We start from the raw sequence: 20,650 nt of genomic DNA, 5'->3' as shown, positions 1-20,650 counted from the left end.
GATCAAGGCCTCTGCAGGCCTAGGACAGCAGCCACACGCCACCCCCCAGGAAGCACACAGGCACACCGCAATCACACACGGATGCACATTTCCACCACGTGCATCGTCGCACGTCCTGTTACATGCGACATGGCTCTATCAGTGACGTAGTCGTAAGCACAGCTCCTGGGGTGTGAAGCGAAGGAGACAGTGTCCACCAGCATCGTTTGGCTTTCTTGCTGCTGTGAGGGCCTGAGATCCCCTGATCCACGGGGACAAACGCTCCCCCACCTTCTGCTCTGTTGCTTCCTTCTGAGACTGTTCTGTCTCCCAGGGCCATCTGATCAAATGTCAGCCTGCAGGCAGGCACTCTCGGCAAGCATGCCACATTCGCTGGCTGCATCACTTGCACAAGTTAAGGAAATTTTCAGAATCTTGCTTCCTCCTCTGAACTTGGGCCACTGGGATTTTGTGAGCAGTAATGGCCAGGCAGAGGTCTGGACAGGATCTGATCCATAGTTTAGTAAATGTGGTGAGTGGTGGTGCTGACAGCAGGGGCGGGGTGACTCTAGCATTTAGATGTGCATCAAGAACATTCTGGCATCATCAGTGTGCACGTAAGGTGGTTTTAACACAGAGATAGGTTGAGTTAGAAATGGGCTTCTCAGGTGGTGCAGCAGTAAAGAATCCATCTGCCAAAGCAGGACACACAGGTTTGATCCCTGGGTTGGGAAGATCCCCTGAAGGAGGGCAAGGCAACCCACTCCAGTATTCTTACCTGGAAAATCCCATGGACAAAGGAGTCTGGCAGGCTGCAGTCCATAGAGTCACACAGTTGGACATGACCAAGCAACTGAGAACACACCCACACGTGTGAGTTAGAAATAATCTAGATGGTGTGTATGTGTACATATAGAAACACATGTATATGATGTGAGTGGATGTATATGTGAGGATGTATGCATATGTCTAAGAACATGGATGTGTGTATAGCCATGCACACACACACACACACACACACCCCACACACATTTCACAGTACCCAGCTCCATCTGCCCAGAGGGCCTGGGAGCAATGCTACCCTAGGAATAAAGGACACGCCTTGTCACCAGATGGCACTTCTAAATAACATCCTGCACTGAAAAGCACCAGGATTCCTTGAAAAATGCTAACTCTGAGGCTGGGCAGAGGAAGCACAAAATGAGGCTAGAATATTTTGTCTCACCAACAAGTAAGAAAGTGCTCAGAAACCAACAGAGAGATGTTAAAAAGATGCCGCAGCCATCCCTCACTGGATACATTTGGGACAACTTTAAAATATCAAAATGATATTTATAATGACAATGATAACAAATTTATTAAGTACAGTTAAAATCTGCCAGTTCACACCCTGCATAAAGAAGGAAAGGAAGGAGGAATGTTCTTTTCTATGCTGGAAAACCAACTAACAAATGAAAAATAAACAATGAGATGAGAAAAATCGCTATTTGGTAACCATGCTGATAATAAACTGACGCAGGCAAGAACCATCAACAGATGCTAAAGCTCACGTGGCAGGTTAAGGAGTAAAAGGATATTTACAGAGTCTTATAGACGCTCCCGGTAAGATACTTGATAATTACAAAAATGAAATGGTAACTTCACATGGAGACACCTCGCAGAGGCCACCTCAACCAGGTGACAAATCAACGTCACCAGCTCTGAGACAGAACAACATCATCCTCCTAACAGGAGGCACTGAGGACCCAGCATCAGTTCCGCGAGATTCCTGGCAAGAGCCCACGGTCTCAATCGAATCACAAGGACACATCAGACAAACACAAACTGAGGGATATTCTGGAAAATAATTGGCTTGAATGTGTCAAAAAAGGTCAGTGTTGTGAAATACAAATCAATGTTAGCAGCAAATCAATGCTAAGCTTCTGACTCAGCTGTACTATGTTTATAATAATGCTGTGATTTCAGGAATATATAAAATGCTAACACTGGAGAAATCTGGGTAAAGGGTACCCATGATTTTCTGACTATTCTTGCAGCTTACCTGTAAATTTGCAATTATACAAAAATGAACTAACTGAAAAAAAACCCATTTTTAATTGAAAAGAATGCTCTGGGTTTAACTTTATTTAATTTTCATTTATTAAAATTTCAATAGCCACAGATGGAGTGGATGTATGTGGACAGCTCAGTTCTAGACCCGGGACCGACACTTTTTTTTTTTGTCTTAAGGACCGGTCTGTAAATATTTCAGCCTTTGGGGCCACACTTTCTCTGTTGCAATGGTTGCTGTGGTGTGACATACCACAGATAGCCCTGATGAATGAGCATGGCTGAGTGCCAATAAAACTTTATTTGTAAAACATGACCAGGAGGGGACTTGTCCTGTGGGTCACAGGGTTTGCTGGCTGAGCGCTCACCCCAGGACACACCAGACTGTCATTGCACCAGACTGTCATTGCAGCGCTTCTTTGGGATGACGGGCACTTGTCATAGAAGGATCTCCCAGTTTTCATGAGAGCACAAAGACCTCTAAAAAACAGAGAGGTTGCTTGATACTCTAAGAGGCTCACGTTTCTCCTTGAGGGAGAAAGCCCTCCCTCTTTATGGAATACCCAAGTTGCAAAGAGATCAAGAAACAGGGGCAATCTCCCCCACCTCCATCTTCTCCCCACAACCTGATGTAATCCACAGAAGAAACAGGAAAGAGTTTCTCACTGGTGTTAGTCAGTTATTACCTCAGTGGGCTGAGGGAGTGTCCATCTCTGCTCTTCAGACGACTGTCCTGGACACAAAGCTCAGAGTGTCTGCTCACCACAGCCCCTGGAGATGCTAATCACTTCTACTGGCATTTCCACATCAGAAAGGTTGAATTTGAAACCAGTACCAGCTGGAAGTGAAGACGATAAAAGTTTGTCAGCTTTGACATTTCACTCACTGCCTTTTGGAGATGACTCAACATAATTAAAAGGCATTCACCCAGTTCCCCATTCACCCAGCCAATGATTTATACATCAAATATTTTGTAGATAAACCCCTATTCTGCTCCATGCTCAGAGTCAAGTCCCAGAGACAGAAAGGTGAGTATAGTTCATACCCCTCCAGGAGCTCAGCCTGGCGGAGGAAACAAATAGACAGTCCAGGCCAGTATGATATGAGGGTGTGGATGATATCTGGGAAGAAACAGCCAACTCAGTCTGAAAGACAAATCTGAAGAGGAGATGGTATTTTTAGGTGCCCCTTGATCAGGGTACAAGCAAGATGCTATTTGGCAAAAGAAAAGCCTTGGGGGAAAATGTGTTTCAGGACAAAGATAAAGAAATAGGTAGGATGTGAAGGCGAAAATTGTGAGATCAAAGTTAGGATAAACCAGGCTGAGGCTGGACAGGAAAGGGCTGTCGAAGACCTCGTCTGAGAACGGGAACAGAGACCCTCAGCTGAGTTCTTTCTGTGTGCCAAGCACTGCAATGTGCAGACCATGGGTTTTCTTAGCTGACACTCTCTTGAAATCCAAGGTGCCCAGATTGATTATTCCCACAACACGGATGGGCAGCTGAAGCTTGGAGAGCTGCCATGAGTGGAGCTGCCCGGCATGACAAAAGCAGTCAGCGGCAGAGAGGAGAGTGTGACAGGACACACCCATCCTGTCTGCTTCCAAAGCCTTCATCTCAGCCACTGCGAAAGAGGATTTCGGTGAAGGTCCCCTATTACTCACATCACCTTGCAGCATCCCCTCTGTGGTGGGGCTCTGCCACCTCTCTCACCACAAAGTGAAAACCGTTTCTCCACTCTTGGAGTCTGAACTTGGCCATGTGGCTTGCTTTTGAACAATAAGCCGACGATAACAAACTTGACACAAAGAAAGGCTTAAGAATGCTTAGGTGGAGGACTTCCTCTTGCTTGCTGCTGGGAATCATTCTGCAATCACAAGAGCACACCTGAGCTAGCCCCTGGAGGATGAAAACCAACCAACATGGGGAGAAGCTTCAGCCCTCCCAGCTGAGCCTGCAGGCTTGCAAGTGAGATTATTACAGGCAGTTGAGCACCAGCCAAGTCGACTAGTCCAAAAGAAACACCTAGTCTACATACCCACAGCATCAGGAAAAATAATAAATGTTTATTGTTGAAGGTGCTAAGGTTCGAGACTGTTTGTTATGCAGAGAAACCTAGCTGATACAACCACCAAGTTATCCTCACACCGCTGGCAGTGAGACCACATGATTTCTATGTCAGAAAGAAAAGTCAGTCTGTGCTGTCCAGTTCAGCCTGATTGTCAAGAGACGATGAGGGCCAGGGATAACGCTGGGCTGTGGGCAAGACGAGGAGAAGATTCAAGAACTATTTTACACAAGAAATCAACAGGATTTAGAGATCAACTGACTCCAGATTTGTTTACAGGCATCTGGTGTTGATGATAAACAGACTCTATTTGGAGGTCCCGATGTAGGCGGGATGTTTATACAGAAGAAACACAAAGTGGCCAGAGCAGCTAGGGGAAATTCCGGGAATGAAACTTTATTTTCAGCCCCAGTTTTCTGGAAGAATGAAGGTGGAGGCTCACTGCCTCACAGCCTCCAAATGGTGTCTGCCACCTCCTCCAACGCCAGAGGGGTCCTTGTACACTGCAGCTCACACCTTCCTCCCTCCCATTACTGACTCACACCATCCCCACCCACACTCTGCTCACCCTTCGGGTCTCAGTGTCAGCGCACTTCCCAGGGACATCTCTATTGACAGGACAGACAAAGCCAGGCACTGCCATGACACATTCCCAGAATTCCCTGCGCTCCTGCAGAGCATCGGTCACAGCCCAGTAATTCCACGAGGCAAGAGTGAGGCAACTGTCCTAGACACCACTCTACAAGCCACCACCCAGCTCTCCCCCCCGCCCCCCGGGAGAAACTCAGTTACTATCTCCTGAGTCAGAGAATGAGCAAAGCAGTTCATGCACCACACTTCCAAGATGTTTGCTTTGACACCATGCTGTCCTTACCCTGAAATGGGTTAGGGAACCTTACAGGGACTCCACGGTTTCCTGTGCTGATCTTCCCTGGTTCATTCTATTGTTTAACAAGAATTTACTAAGTGCAAGCCATCACCACAATTCTATCACCCATTGTTCTCATGAGACTGAAGCCCTTAGGGGTGGTGGAAAGGACAGCATTTTACTGACTTTACTTATTACTAGATTTCCCCACCCGCACTGGACACTGTATGGGTAAAAGGGGCACTTGCGGGGAGGGGGCACTCAGTAATGGCTATAGAATGAATGAGTGAGTGGGCATCACTATCCACAACAGCCAAGACATGGAAGCAACCTAACCGTCCATCAACAGATGAATAGACAAAGAAGATGTTTTATATATATATAAAACAGAATATATAGCTGTATATATATATATGTAAAACAGAATACTACTCAGCCCTAAAGAAAAGAATGAAATAAAGCCATATCAACATAGCTGGACCTAGAGATTCTCATACACCAAGTGAAAGTAAGTCAGACAGAGATAAATATCAAATGATATTAGTTATATGTGGAATCTTAAAAAAAATGAACTTATTTACAAAACAGAAATAGACTCACAAACATAGAAAACAAATATACATTTACCAAAGGGGAAAGGGCGGACAGATAAATTAGGAGTTTGAAATTAAAACATACACACTTCTGCATGTAAAACAGATAACCAACAAGGAGCTACTGTAAAGCACAGGGAATGATATGCAATATCTTGGCAACTGCATTGGATTTCCAGCCCCAACCAGCAAGCTTGCAACCATGAGGCCTTTAAAACTGGATCTGTGCCCCCCAAGCATCACCCACCTTCCAGAACCCGGGGTTCTCAGCTGCTCTACCAGGACCCAAGGCACTGATCACACAGAGAAGGAGAGGACCCCACTTCCTTACCTGCTGGGCCCAGGAGCAGCAGCCTCATCAGCTACTTTGACTCTCCCTGATTTCTGATTTTAACTGATCTTTAACACCTCCTCTTGTTTTGAATAACTGTATGCGTACATATTTTTGGCTTTGCTGAGTCTTCATCGGTGCGCAGGTTTTTCTCTAGTCTTGGTGGGCGGGGGCTACTCTCGAGTTGCAGCGCACAAGCTTTTTGCGGCAGCGGCTTCTCCTGTTGCAGAGCGCGGGCTCTGGGGCTCACAGGCTTTAACTGCTGTGGCTCACGGGCTTAGTTGCTCTGTGGCATGTGGGATCTTCCCAGATCAGGGATTGAACCCGTGTCTCCTGCGTTGGCAGGCGGATTCTTTACCACTGAGCCGCCAGGGAAGCCCTAAAAATCTCTTCTAAAATGCCACATCACAACTTTCTTCCCTATGCCCTCTTGCCCTGCATCTTCTTATATTCCTCCTGCTTTCCCAAGGCTTCCACTAACTCAATTCTTGAAAATGGTGAAATGTGTTCATACACAGGGACTACACAGGAAGACAGATCAGATGTAATCCTCATTTTTGGAAAGGGTGCAGAAATGCTCATGTGACTCTCCCAGGTACAAATGAAGAAACTGAGGCCTGGAGAGGTGGGCCCATGGATCACACAGCTGAGAACAAGGCTATGGGAACATGGGCCAAAGGCTTCTGATTCCAGGCTCAGGGCTTGCCCCCTCATTTCTCTCCATCCAACTGGCAGCAACCAGCTACCAACCGGGTCCTTAATGGTAAACTGCTGGACTTAAACCAGGAGACCTGAGGCAAGAAAAATGCCCACAAATTCCAGCCGCGAAGGACAAATTCCAGTCAAACGAATTAGCGCGTTCTCACTTCTCCTAATCTGGATTCATAAATCATACCTTCTTTGCCCCTGTTAGTGCATCTACCACCTGAAATTCCTTTCTTCTGTGCAACAGAATGCAATAAATCTTATAAGAGAGTGTGTTCTCCAATTCTGTTTCTTCTTAGGATAGGGCAGGGAACAGGATATGAAACTCTCCATCACACCTGGAGTATAGTAGTTTGCTTAATAAAGCATAGCCTTTCTCCTCGAAGTCAAAAAAGAAAAAGATAATCTGAATAATTATTAACACTGGGCCTAGGTGAAAAAAATACTGCTGTGCTTTTAAATTACAGGAATCTTTTCTCAGAGGCCCATGGTCATATCATGTTCCAAAACAGTGTGGCTGGCTGCTAGGTATGCCAAGCAGAGGAGGCCAGCCACACAAAGTCTAGCTGTGTGAGTTTAGAAAAACAGCCTTTCTCTGAGTCATAGTTTACTTACTAGTAAAATGGAAACTGAACCTCCCTCAATGCTTCACAGGGCTGTACTGCAAAGCAAGAGAATAAGAAACAACATGAATTTGCTTTAATAAAAATTATAAGGTAAAACTAGCAGTAGTGATGGTAGCAGGTACTGTTTTTAACTGTTTGTGAAGATTTTGCCAAACTAAGCCCTTTGTACTCAAAAGTTCAGTGGCTCCTCATAATGGTCCTGTGATGTGTGCGGTATTATTATCTGCAGTCACTGTGTAGGTGAGTAAGTGGAGGCTTGCAGAGATGAAGTAACTTGCTCATGGTCATAGTAAAGAGTGGAGCCTGAATGATAAACTGATTCCTAGCTGGACTCCATTTAAGACCAGGACTAACACAGCTCCCTTCAATCAGCACTTACTGAGCTTCTTCCGTGCTGTGCAAGCACTCTGCTCTGCCCTGATGGGGACGGCAGTACACTTGGGGGCTCTCCCACTGTGGGGAAGAGGACTCGGGCAGACAGTAAGAACCACCTCACTCTGTACCCAATGAAAGAGGGCACGGGTTAACTGGGTGGTTTCTTAATCTGAATTCCTGACCAGCATTCAATGGTCATGGAGGACGAGAAAAAGAACTGAGACTGGCTAGATCAGCTTGCAATGGGAACAGATGACGCAGAAGAGCAAGGGTAAATGGTGAGATGCCCTAGAAAAGCCTGGTGTCAGTGCTAGAATGTCCAGAGCAAGACTGAAAGTGGGGTGTGAAGGCAGAAATTCTGAGTGTGCAAACCAGAGATGACGGAGCTAACTAATACTGAGAGCGAAAGGAAGCTGAGTTCAGCAGCTTGGCCCTCTCCAGGGTTTCGCTGCACCTCCCCCGTCTTGGTGTGTGGGCTGAAGAAGCCAGTCAGAACTTGGGCAAGAAGCAGGTATGTTCACCAGGCTGGGAAAGCCAGCATGCACCCTCCCTCTCTGAAAGGGTTCCACATGCTGGAGTCCTGAGAAGGAGTGGATTTCTGAAGCCGGTGCCTGACTGCTGAGTTCTGGCTGCTCTGCCACGGGAGATATTATTATAACAACAGCTACCACGGGATGCATCTGGACAGCAAGGCCAGAACCACAGTCACATTCCACGTGTGTGATTTCATTCCATCTGCGCAGCCAGCCTCTTGAGGGTGGTAGTCTTATCCCCACTTCACGGATGTGGAAACTGAGGCTCTGAGAGAGTTTAGGTATCTGCCCACAGCCACACAGTTAGAAATCAGCAGAGATGTGATTCAGAGCCAGGGCCATCTTGAGCCCCAGGCTTCCTCTTCACCCTCCAGCCTGGCTGGGCTCCAGAAGGGTGTCCTCCTGCACCTCAAATCCCACAGGTCTGGGATGGGAGGGACAGCATGGTCCCTTGGTTTGTCCAGTTGCCATGCTCCCTGTGGCCATCCATGGCCCCCCAGTTACCTTCGCAACCAGACTGGAAATCTCCAAGTGGCTTTCGCTTTCTAATTTCTCAGCATCTGAGTACAATCAGCTCTTGAACCTCAAAGAGATAAAGTCACCACTTCTCACACTGGAGCAACGCAAACACTCCCACGTGGACTACCCAGGAGCTGCTCAGGCCTCTGCCTCCCACCCACTGCAAACCTCAGTCTGCTGGTTCACCTAAAATGTGGGTCTGCCTAAATCTCTTTCTGCTCACAGGAAAAGACACCTTGATCACGGCTGGAAGAGGGCAGAGCGGTTAGGAGCACCAAGCGGGTGCCTTGAAGTTTTCCTCTCTTTCTCCTTCTACTGATCACATGGCTGGGGAGATGCCCTTGGCTCCAAGTGTGGGTCCCACTCCAGGGTCCCCCATGCCCAGGCTCTCCCATCTTCCAGCCTGAAGACCGTCTGTTCTCTGGGCCTTTCCCACACTGCCTGATTTATCTCAACTCTCAGCCAGAAAGATGGGTGGTGGTGTCCCCAGAGTACCGATGGGGAGACTGAGGCTCAGGCATGGTAGGCACTTGCCCCACACTCACAGCTAACAAACAGTGGACCTGTTCTCTCCCCCAACCCCAGCCTTCACTGACCTCTCTGCCCCCGATGGTTTCCAGGGCAGGAGGTGCCCTCGTGGACTTTCTTGTTGGGTACCCTGATTTTGCCTGCAGAGGAAGGAGATGGGAGGCTGGGCAGCCTCCCCGGGGCCTGGTGGGCACTGCTTTGTGTCTGTCAGAACTGGGAGAAATCGTGACATAGGCACGTGTTTGTTTTCTAGGCAACCACGGCCAAATGAAGGAGGCTGAACTATGTACTTTGGGGCAAGACAGTGGATGAGGGGAAAGAAAGAAGGAAGAAAAAGAAAGGAGAGTGAGAGAGAGGCAGGGAAAAAACCAGTGCTGACCGTGAAAACCTTGGGCTGGAGGACGTGCTGGCATCACTCAGCGTCTGTCCTGTCCATGGCGAATGAGACGGAGTGCCACCACTGGGTGTCCTATTTATAGTCCTCTGAAGTATCATTTGGTGAAGGAGGGGCTTCATTCTTTCCGGCCTCTTATCTGATTCCTGGATTTCCCTGGTAGCTCAGCTGGTAAAAAATCTGCCTGCAATACTGGAGACCCCAGTTCAATTCCTGGGTCAGGCAGATCTGCTGGAGAAGGGATAGGCTACCCACTCCAGTATTCTTGGGCTTCCCTGGTGGCTCAGCTGGTAAAGAATCTGCCGGCAATGCGGGAGACCTGGGTTCGATCCCAGGGTTGGGAAGATCCCCTGGAGAAGGGAACGGCTACCCACGCCAGTACTCTAGCCTGGAGAATTTCATGAACTGTGTAGTCCATGGGGTTGCAAAGAGTCAGACATGACTGAGCGACTTTCACTCACTATCTGATTCTCAGAACAACTGAAGGGAAGTGGAAGGAAGCTGCTGTCACATGGGGGTGGATGGGACACATGGAGCCGTGCTGGCAGGGGACCAGTCCCCACCTAGAGGGCCTGAGGTTAAGTGGCCCACTTCCACGAGCCTCGGTGTTCTCAACTGTCAAAATACTGATAACAAGAAGGACCGAAAAGCCCTGTTTAGAAGGTTAAATGAGTGCAGAGTGTCCAGAAGTGGTATTTCCTGGGAACGGGACTTAGGGAGGAGAGAGGACAGAATTCACAAAAACTGACACGGACTTGCTCAGAGGGAGGTCTCAGGGAGACTGGGGGTCAGGAGGGAAGTCTAGGAGACTGGGGAGAAAACACGATGGGGATCACTAGAGGAGAAGGCCTGCCCAGTGGGGTTACCTAGGAGCCCTTGGCACCCGGGTCAGTGCCCGCTGCCACATCCCGTGCTCTGCACATTGGAAGCTCATCTCCAGGACACCTCGAGGTGCCCAAGTCAGCTGTGACAGCCTTGAACTCAGGGCTGGTTTCTCACTCTGGCTCCGCCTGCTAATGAGGAATCATATGGGTCAGGCCTCCACCTGAAATCTCAGTGGTGAAATACAGGGCAGGGAGCATCTAAAATGTCATGTCTGAAGCCTCAGGAGGACTCTCTCTACTACTAGTGTCCAGGAGCCACACCATAGCTTCTTAAGCCCAGAGAACTTTCCCAGCCTTAATTTCAGACAGCTCCAGAGACACCCCACCCCCATCTTACCATCTCCTTCAGGAAGTCCTCCGTGGATGGAAGCTGTGTGTGAGGAGGAGCTCTCTAATCCACAGAGGTGTCCAGAAATCAGAGGGCCATCACTGGCAACATTCAAGCAGAGGACTGTTAACCACTTGGTAGAGACGAAGTGAGGAAACAATTCAGGGGAAGCTGAGCAAGGCATTGCTTAACTTGAAAGCTGATGATGATCACAGCGTGCACTCTGCAAGCACTTATACAGCAGGCACTCGGCAGGGTCCTGTTCTAAACACCTTCCAAGTATTAACTCATCTAGTACCTGCCAGGTGCTAGGTGCTATTATTATCCACAGTTTTAGAGATGAGGTGATGGAAGCACAGAGAGGTTATGAAACACACTGAAGGTCACACAGCAAGCCAGTGGCACAGCCAGTACTTCCACTGAATGAATCAATGAGTGACTCAGTCAATGAATAATTGAAGTCTGGGAGTAGAGGAAGGTTGAACAAGGGCACTGCGAAGGATCTTTGCAAATGCTCAGATTTGACAGTTCTTCCTGACTTCATGCTCTTTAAAGGTACAACCTTTGTAACTTGTTATCATTCAATCAACTCACGCACAACACAACTTACGTTCCGAGAAAAAAAGAAGCCCCTTCACTCCATTCCAGAGGCAGGTTTCCAAGGACACAGGGGGATTTCGATACTCCAAACTGCCTCCAGGTCCATCACATCTTTTCTCCTTGTTTGGACGTTTGGCATTGTAGAGATATTAGGGGAAACACACTGACTGAAGCCCCTCACCTTGGCCAGGCGTCATAGTAACCGTTCACGTGAGTTATTTTACCACTGGAGGTCGTGGTAAGGAACATGGAACTAATAAGCCACCACCAACAGGAAGAATTCGGGAAAGATCAAAAGGAGACCCCACGTGTCCTTCCATCTCCCAGAAGCCTTCTTGCCAGCATCCATGTTTGCTGAGCTATGCGTGCACCACCAGGAAGGACTCTGCGTCAGAGTGACTGGCCGAAGACAACCCGGAAACTAACCGCATGACTATAAAACCCCGGACTGTGAGCCTCGTGTCAGAGCAGTTCTCCTGGGCCCCCTTACCCTGCTGCTCTCCACGCAGGCACCCCTTTCCAATAAGGTTTCTTGCTTTGCGTGTCTCCTTGGCACCTGTGTCTCCTGAGACAATTCATTTCCAAGCGTTAGACAAGAGCCCACTCTCGGGCCCTGAAAGGGCCCCCGCCCCCACTTTCTGCAGCGAAGACATCAGTTTAATTTCTATAATCCTATAGCTCACGATGGATTTTTGCGTAGCTCGGTTTGTTTCCTGTCATAGATTACAGACAGAAAATGGAAGCGGCCCTTATGCTGGAGCCGATTTTTCAAACCATTCTGAGAGGTGTGTTTTTCATTTGAAATTACCCTTGGGCGGTGGTGCACAGCCTCACTATCTTCTAACCTCTCCTTTTCATTTTAATTTCCTTTCTTCACCAAGAATATGCTCCAGAAACAACGAGGAATACCCCCCACTAAGACATTCTTGTTGGTGGCAGCTAACGTTTCAAAGCAACAGTTTTGATTCATCAAACTCTCCACCAGGTGGTAGGATTAACGGTGTTTTCAAGGAAGAAGAACAGCAAACACTTTCTCCATTGCGAAGGTGTTATTAGTGTGAAGTAAGTCAGGAAGAGAAAAACAAACACCGTATGTGAAGGCATCTATATGGAATCTAGGCAAACGGTGCTGATGAACCTATTTGCAGGGCAGGAATGGAGACGCAGACGTGGAGAACATACTTGTGGACACAGCAAGGGGACGGAGACAGTGGGACAAGTGGAGAAAGTAGCATCAGCATAGACACACTGTCGTGTGTAAAGTGCACAGCTGGGGAGAGCCCAGCCTGGCCCCCTGTGATGACCTAGAGGGGTGGGGTGCAGGCAGGGGAGGGAGGCTCAAGAGGGAGGGGCTATATGTATGATTATGGTTGATTTGTGTTGTTGTATGGCAGAAACCAACATAACATTGTAAAAATTAAAAAAATAAATATATAAAAAGGGGACGCTTTTAGCATCACAACAACAACATTTATAGTTCATTTTTCTTGCAGCAGACTGCCCGAGAGACACCTGTCTAGGATCCTGGTTAGGTCTACATGCCTGGTGACAAACTTTATACCAAGCCTTCCTGCCCAGTCCTTCTTCAACCCCTGGGCACTGTGTGGGCTCTCTGAATTCAGTTTGTGTGGACGAGCCAAAGGAGGAGAGCTTGCAGTCAGCAATGCTGGGATCCACGCGGAAGATCAGAGACTCCAACCAGACTGCGTGTGTGCTAAGTGACTTCGGTCGTGTCCGACTCTTCCCACCAGGCTCCGAAGTCCATGGGATTCTCCAGGGGATCTTCCTGACCCAGGGAACAAACCCACATCTCTTCTGTGTCCTGCATTGGCAGGCGGTTCTTTACCACTAGCACCACCTGGGAAGCCCACTCATGTCATGTCACGTTCAGCCGCAGTCGTGTCTGACTCTTTGCGACCCCATGGACTGCAGCACACCAGGCTTCCCTGTCCTTCACTGTCTCCTGGAGTTTGCTCAAATTCATGCCCATCCAGTCAGTGATGCCATCCAACCATCTCATCCTCTGTTGTCCCCGTCTGTTCCTGCCTTTAATCTTTCCCAGTATCAGGGTCTTTTCCAAAGAGTTGGTTCTTCACATCAGGAGGCCAAAGTATCAGGAGGCCATTTAGGAGGCCACCCTCTAAAACGTGCAGGCAAGCTTCCCTGTTCCCAGACTGTCTGCAGGCATCTTCTCTCCTATCGCCTTTCTTCGAAACTCTGTTCATGTTATTGTTCTATGACTTTGACTCTATGCACTCGCTAGCTGACTCTCTCTCCTGGGAGAAAATTATTTATGGGCAAAATAACTAAACAGTAGGGAAATTATCTAGCCACATGCCTGAGTTAGTGGTTGAGAGCTCCTTTCTGGAGGTTCCACTGTCATCTGCCTACCTGAGTCTCACCAGCACACCCCACTTCGACAACCCCTCGCTTAAGGCTTCCCTTGGGATGGCGCTCTCTGGCTTCCTGCTAACACTAAAGCTGGTTCTCAGCCTAGTCTGTTTCCGCTCCGGTGCATTCATACACTCTTTGCATGATCTGTGAACGGCAGCTGTGGTTGTTATGTGGTGTTGTGTTATATAGCGCTGTGTCATATTGTGTTGTTACGAAGTTTTGTTCCTTAAGTTGACTGTAAGATCTAATAAGGATGCTGAGATCCAACTTAGGGGATTTTCTGCCATTGTTCTCAGACTTAGCCGAGCAGAGAGAGGGAGCAGGCATTGAGGTGGAGACAGCAAAGGCCGGGATGCAGGGAGGTGGCACCACCAAGGCTGGAGGTCATTTCCACGAGCCTGGTCACCTGTCTGACCTTCAGCTTCCTCATCTGTACAGCTCAAGGTGGAAAGAGTGAAGGTAGGGGTTCCAGAGGGTGAGCAGAGGAAAATATGTGATGGGGATTCAAGGTGGCTGGATGTGTGGGCTTATTATTCCTTGGCCCACCTATAGGAGTCACCTATTTTCCCATGAGGGTAGTCCAGGCACACGGAAGATCTGGGCGAGGGCAAGACTGTGTGACCTTGAGTAAGTCACTACATCCATAAAATGGGGAGGACCCGTGTCACAGTGGAGCACACAGAGGGGACGGACTGAGGTCCATGCAAGGTCGGAGCTGCAGATGTTGGTGTGCAGAGGTGGGCATTTCAGAGAGCATTTGCTTTCAGAACACTGGGAGCTCTCTGAGCTAGACCAGGGTCGGGAGGGAGAATGCAGCTCTTCATGATTTGGCCAAATTCAGGGGATTTATTTTGGGCTCCAGTCTGGTCTTCCAAGGAAAAAGGTTTTTTGAGGGGTTGTTTTTTTTTTTCCATTTTCTTTTCTTTCTACTGAGCCTTTTATTTCTGAAAAGGTAAATGCCCAATTAGAAGGATTTTCATCTTTCATGCAGAGTTGTCTTAGGCTTTTTGAACATGAAACGATCTTTTGGAGTCATTCCACCCTCTCAGAGAAGTAGCCAGGTTTGCTTTGGTTGTGTTTTTCAGTTGGGTTTTTCTCAAGAGCTTTCTGCTAAGTAAATATGCATGAAGGGAATTTTTAGCCACTCCGGTCTGTTGGTTCCATGTGGATTCAAATGGATGAATATTTAATGCAGCACAATCTATTACAATGATATCGATATTGGTTTGATTTTTTTTAAGGTATCTAGTGAAATTCGGAGAATGTATTTTCTTTGTACACCCAAACAGGGACTTTCCAAAAGTCATTTGCAACTTCTTCTTCTTTTTTTTTTTTTCTGCCACATAATTTGGAACTAATGTTTTCTTCTCAACTCTGAATGACTATAAATAATTTTTAGTTTGTACTTTATAATCTTGTATGGGTTCCAGAATCAGGCCTAGTTAGATAGCTTTTATGTATCTTAGAGGAGAAAAAATATATATGTATACATACACATAGAAGCAGATGAAATGGTCCAAACATCCTCAGGTGTTTTTGGAAGGGAGAAAATCTTTAAGAATATTCAAATAGTATTCCTTGAATATTGAATAGGTTAAAAGGACACGATGGCACACAACCCACTTCTATACCAACAGGTCTGGATCTAGACCTTTTCAGGAAAAAAAGCCAGGATTTGTTAAGAGACTCTCATTTATCTTTCACATCAACTATCCAGAGTATCAGGGCTTCCCAGGTGGCACAACGGTAAGGAATCTATCTGCCAAGTAGGAGACATGGCAGACTCAGGTTCAGTTCCTGGGCTGGAAAGATCCCCTGGAGGAGGAAATGGCAACCCACTCCAGTATTCTTGCCTGGGAAATCCTATGGACAGAGGAGCCTGGCGGGCTACAGTCCATGCGTCTGCAAAGAGTCAGACATGACTTAGCGACTGAACAACAGTAACTATGCATTCAAGAAAATACCTTTGCTCTCCAGCAGTCTGACTTATGCCTAAAGGAATTCCTCAAGGTACTCCTGGGTAGTCTCCTCAATGAATCTTTCTGTGGGTCCCCCAAAGCAGAAGAATCCTTTCTTCTCGGTCAAAACCCTGCCTGAGCCCATGCACATTTCCACTCCAGTGCAAACCCCACCAGAGGGCAACCCTTCACGTCCGCATGTAGGGGACAAGGATCAACCACGTGTCCAGCACGTTGCATGGTGTCAGGGACACAATAAGTTCCTAATAAATGTTGGTTCAACCGAAATAAAAATAATCCAACAACAAAACTTAAAGAAATAAGAAAACCCCATTTCTGATACCAAGCAGGACCCTGTGGGGCTCTTGGGCATAAAAGATGGACTTTGCCATGAGAGTCTGCTCCTCAAGGATCCAGGAGAAAGAGCAGGAGGCACACAGTAGGCATGGGGTGGGCGAGCCTTATCTGTGATGCCAGGGAGGCCTGGAGGGTACTGAGGATGAAGCTGGAGGCAAAAGCAAATGATGGGGTGGGGGCTGCCTTCACAAGGAAAAGGCTCAAAGGGCCCCAAGGTGATGTCAGCAGAGCTCCGAGCCTCTCATTTCCCACAGTGAAACTGAGACCCTGAGCCTGAAACTGTCTGGGTGCCAAGTGGTCAAGCCATTGCTCACTGGCCCTGAGGCCAGAACACAGGCTGTTGCTGGGGTCCGAGGCTGGGCTCCTGGAATCAAATTAAGGCGGGGCGGGGGCACCCAGATTCTCTGCTCGGCCAGGGCAGGGGTGAGGTGGGGGCCAGTGCGGCAGGATCCAGAGAGTTCCAGACCTGGAAAAAGTGCATGGAAGCCTTACCCTAGAATAATTCCAGCTCTTTCACCCGCCCATGATGGGTGTGTGCAGACATGCACGGAGGACTCGCTGGGAAGCCGTGCAAGGTTTTAAGTGGATTTTATTTTTTGCTTTCTTGGCTGTTTTTTGTGATGTGGGAGGGGACTTCAGGGAAGGGTTAAGGTTTAGATACTATAAGGCAAAGCCTGTTCAGATACAAATCCTCTGAGTCAGCAACAGACTCAGGCAAGGTTAACTGACCAGAAGATTAAGAGGCCCCTATGGGGCCTCTATGGGGCTCCCACGGGGCTGCAGACAGCTGGCCTCTAGCTGATGCTCCTGGGGTTGGCAGTGGAGAGAGGAGACAGACACCCACCTGCACAAAACCCTCCCTGCCAGGCCCACAGATGGACCCAGCCCACCAACACTGGCACACGGAGAGCTCCAGACGGCCGGTGCTAGGACTTCAGGACCTTAGGTCTGGTGAGCCCAGCCTGTGCCTCCAAGTGGAAACAGTCCTGAGGTGAGCAGGAGGCCACTGCTGATAAGAGCCTGGAGGAGCAGAATGTGCACCCCCTAGAAAGAAATTCCTCTGCCCAACACTTTCTGTTTTTTTCTCTTTTTTTTACTCTAAGCCCAGTGTTCCAGGGGAGTGCTGGTCCCGCCACCAATGGAGGAGGGAAATCAAGGCAAGACGCTGCTGGGGCCCAGGCCCCAGCCTTGCCCGGGAGGCAGACCTGGGGAGGCAGACCTGGAGAGCAAATGCAGGCCTTGCAAAACACAGGACGGCATATTCCCACCCACGTGGGATTCTTCAAAGCAGGGGACGGCTCCCCCCCCTACTTATTCTGTTATTTATTCCACAAAATAAATTTTTCATAGGATGAAATTCCTTTCATGTCCAGACTTGAGGTCAATACATATGAATATATATACACAAAAATAGTGTGTAAACATATGTATGTATATATACTTATACACACACATTCACACAATTCATATAATATTTAGTCTAACATATTTGGAAGGTAATAGCCGTGACCCCATTTTACCCCCACTTGGCACAAGATCAGGACATGTTAAAGTGGGGGATTCGGGTTAGTCTCTTCAGCTACCCGCAGGATTGCAGAAAAAGGCCAGGACATGTTTGGGGGCAGTAAGGAAGGTGCTGGAAGGTGCTAGAAAGTGCAGGGAGCGACTCCTGGCACCAAGTCTCCAGCGCCCCTTCCCATCCCTGTAGCCAAGCGGCAGTTTCCACAGTGGTCGGCAGGGGGCAGTGCACTTTGCCTTTTCTGAACCTGAGGAACGCAGTCGCTCAGCTCCCCAGGGACACACACACACACACACACACACACACACACACACACACACACACACACACTGATGGCTGCGCTCGCATCTTCTAAGAATAGCCCATCTTTGAGCCCAGCGCACAGTAGGTGCGCAAAATACGTCTAGAAGTCAAAAGCTCTGGACAGGGCAGATGGATGCGAATTCAATAATAGTAAACGGGGAGAAAGAGGGAAGAGACACCGTGGCCTCCGCCAGCGCCTTCCCAGGAAGGGACCTTTTCACACCTTTCGCACCTACTGTGTGCCGGACGCGACAGCTGGACCACCCAGTCCCCAGCGGACCTCATTTTCCGAGCTGGCGAATACTGCTCGCCCAACACACACAGCCGCAGAGCGGGAGTGGGTGCTCACTGTCTCCCTGGGGAACCATCTAGGCGCAAATCCAGGTGGCGTGGGATCCAGGAAGGGGATGGGCCGGGAGAGGCGAGGGGTTCCAAGAGGTAGGCACGTGAAATCCAGGCGGATGCCCCATGCGGGGCCGTAGCCAGGAGGCACTGCCCTCAGGGTCAAGGCTTTCTCCCTCTGCGGGACACGCAGAGCCCGCGAGACGCAGTGACCCGCCCAGCCCTCAGCCACGCGCACACTTGCGAGCGGACTCTCGTCCGCTCGCCAAGCGCCCCCACCGAGCTCCACGCTCTGTAGGCTCTGTCCGCGATCCTCGCGTACGAGGGAGGTGGGACTTGGATCTCTGGCGGACAAGCAGAGCCCAAAAGATCCCAACACCCTTCCCGGGAGACCAGGCCACGGGATAGAGCGTAGGCACCCTGGGGCATAACTGTGCCCCGCTAGGGAGCAGCCTCAGTACCCATCTCAAGTTCAGCCGCGCTGCCTCCCGCAAGGTCAAGCTCAAACACACTCTCGCTTAGTGAAAGAAGGAGCTCAAAGTTGCGCCACCGTCCCGATTTCGAACAAGGCTGTGCCCCCATCTGGGCACTCTGCCCCAATGGCACTGCTGCCCGCTCCCGCGCCCCCCGGCGGAGCTACTCCTACCCCGCGCAGGTCACACACCCCAGACGCAGACAAGTTGCTAACTTTTGTCAGATTATTTCGCGGCAGCTGCGGCGCCTAACGGGATCCCGGGCAGACTCAGTTTCGAGTTGCCGCGGGCACCACCCCGGTCAAGCTCCCCTTCGCCCACCTCAGTCCCTCCCTGTTCAACACGCCACGTCCAGCTGGCCTGCCCCGGTTGCCAACCTCTCCACCGTATCCGGAGCAACGCGGGCCTGCGGTGTCCCCGGGGGCGAAGGCCACCTCCCGGATCCGCGCCTTCCTGCAGCGGATTTGGACGCTCGACTGGGATCACTGGGCGGCCTCCGCGCGCCCCCGCACCCCGGATTCCGCTCTAAAGGGTCGCAGGGCCCCATCTCCTCGTGGGGTCTTAGCCCACAGGCGAACCCGCGGGGCATTTCGCTTTCGGCGGCCCCAATCGGCGGGATGCCAGCTCCGCGCGCCGAGTGCAATGTCACTGGGGCCACCCCGGGGACCGCTGCCCTAGACCCGGCGTAGGCTCCCTAGAGCTCCCAGCAGCTCTGTTTGAAACGGCTGTATACCCTTGAGCCCGACACCCCGCTCCGACCTCCTTGCTCTCCCAAAGACCCCGACGACGCCGCTGCTAAGGAGGGGGGCTCCCTGCGTGTGCCCTCTTCTCTCCCGGCGCCTGGGTCCTCAGTCCACTTCCACGCCCCTGTCACACACTCCCAGATCCTTCCCCATCGCCTCTGTCCCCGGGTCCAGACCATCACCCCCTCCCCTCGGAGAACACACACGAGACTGCCTGAGCCCCAACTCGGGTGGATGGAGCCCCCCGCGCACCCCCGGCTCCGCGCGCTCACTCACCGCGGCCGGAGACACGCGGAAGTTTCCGGGGCTCTGGGGCTGCGGGTGGGTACGGGACGAGGAGATCCGGAGGAGAATAAAAACGGGGGTGTCCCGAACACTCGGCCCGTTCCCTGCTCACATCGCCCCTGCCTCCTCTCTCTCCGCCTGCTCTTCCTCCCGGTCCTCCTCTTCCTCCTCGCTCTGGTCTTTGTCTTTGCAAAGTGTCGAAACTGTCTGGCATAGTGGAGCTCCGCCGGCGGAGGCTGGAGCCGGGGGAGCGGGGAGGCGGGGTGAGCAGGGGGGCGGTCCGGGAACACCTTCCCCCGGGTGGAATGGGAGGGGGAGGCAGGCGGGCCGGCCGGGGAGGGGCCGGGGCCAGGAGCCGGGAGCCGGGGCGCGCCGGAGCCGAGCGGGTGCCTCTCGCGCGCGCCGCCCTCCCCTTCCTCCGCCCAGAGCCCGCCCCTCGCGGCCCCGCGCTCCCCCGGCGGCCGCCCCACCTCCCACCCGGCCTCGGCTCAGCTTTCCCCGGGCTCCGGGCTGCCGGCGAGCCGAACCGAGAGCGCCGAGCCACGTGGACTGCAGCCGGGTCGGCGGAGGCCCGGCGGGGGAGACGCTGAAGGCGGCACGGGGAATGGATCGCCGCCCAGAGCGGGGCTCTGCGGGGACGGCCGCCGCCGGCGGGCTGGCAAGGCTGGGGAGGCGCGGCCTGGGGGGGTGACCCGCAGGCTAAAACCCGCGGAAGAGGCGGCGGTGCTCCGAAGAGCCCGCGTGGGTGCGCGGTAGCGGGAAGGGGCCGATCCCCCTGCCGGCGGTGGGGCCAAGCCACCTACTTCCTCTAAGGGCGCGCGAGTCGCGGGGGGACTGAGAGCGGGGGTGGAGGGAGCGGGGCTGGGCGGCTGGTGAGGCCCCGGGGCGGGCGCCCAG

At 50.9% G+C, this 20,650-nt stretch overlaps 1 protein-coding gene across 5 annotated transcripts in view; it reads right to left on the bottom strand.

Annotated features, from left to right (window-relative positions):
• Positions 1 to 19,936, bottom strand: part of ST3GAL1 (ST3 beta-galactoside alpha-2,3-sialyltransferase 1) — an 89,881-nt gene extending 69,945 nt beyond the window's left edge. For 3 of the 5 annotated variants that reach the window (XR_011145718.1, XM_068983314.1, XM_068983318.1), the window contains exon 1: positions 2,715 to 2,825. The gene's annotated coding sequence lies outside the window, so the exon portion shown is untranslated. Of the gene's footprint in view, positions 1 to 2,714; positions 2,826 to 19,744 lie in introns of those variants that run through there. The other 2 variants (XM_068983315.1, XM_068983317.1) reach the window with 1 other exon arrangement.
• Positions 19,937 to 20,650: the final 714 nt, after the last annotated feature.

The sequence above is a fragment of the Capricornis sumatraensis genome, chromosome 11 (assembly GCF_032405125.1).
Source record: "Capricornis sumatraensis isolate serow.1 chromosome 11, serow.2, whole genome shotgun sequence".
Lineage (NCBI taxonomy): Eukaryota > Metazoa > Chordata > Mammalia > Artiodactyla > Bovidae > Capricornis > Capricornis sumatraensis.
The sequence above is the reverse complement of the archived record's forward strand: the minus strand, read 5'-3'. Positions and strand labels throughout refer to the sequence as shown.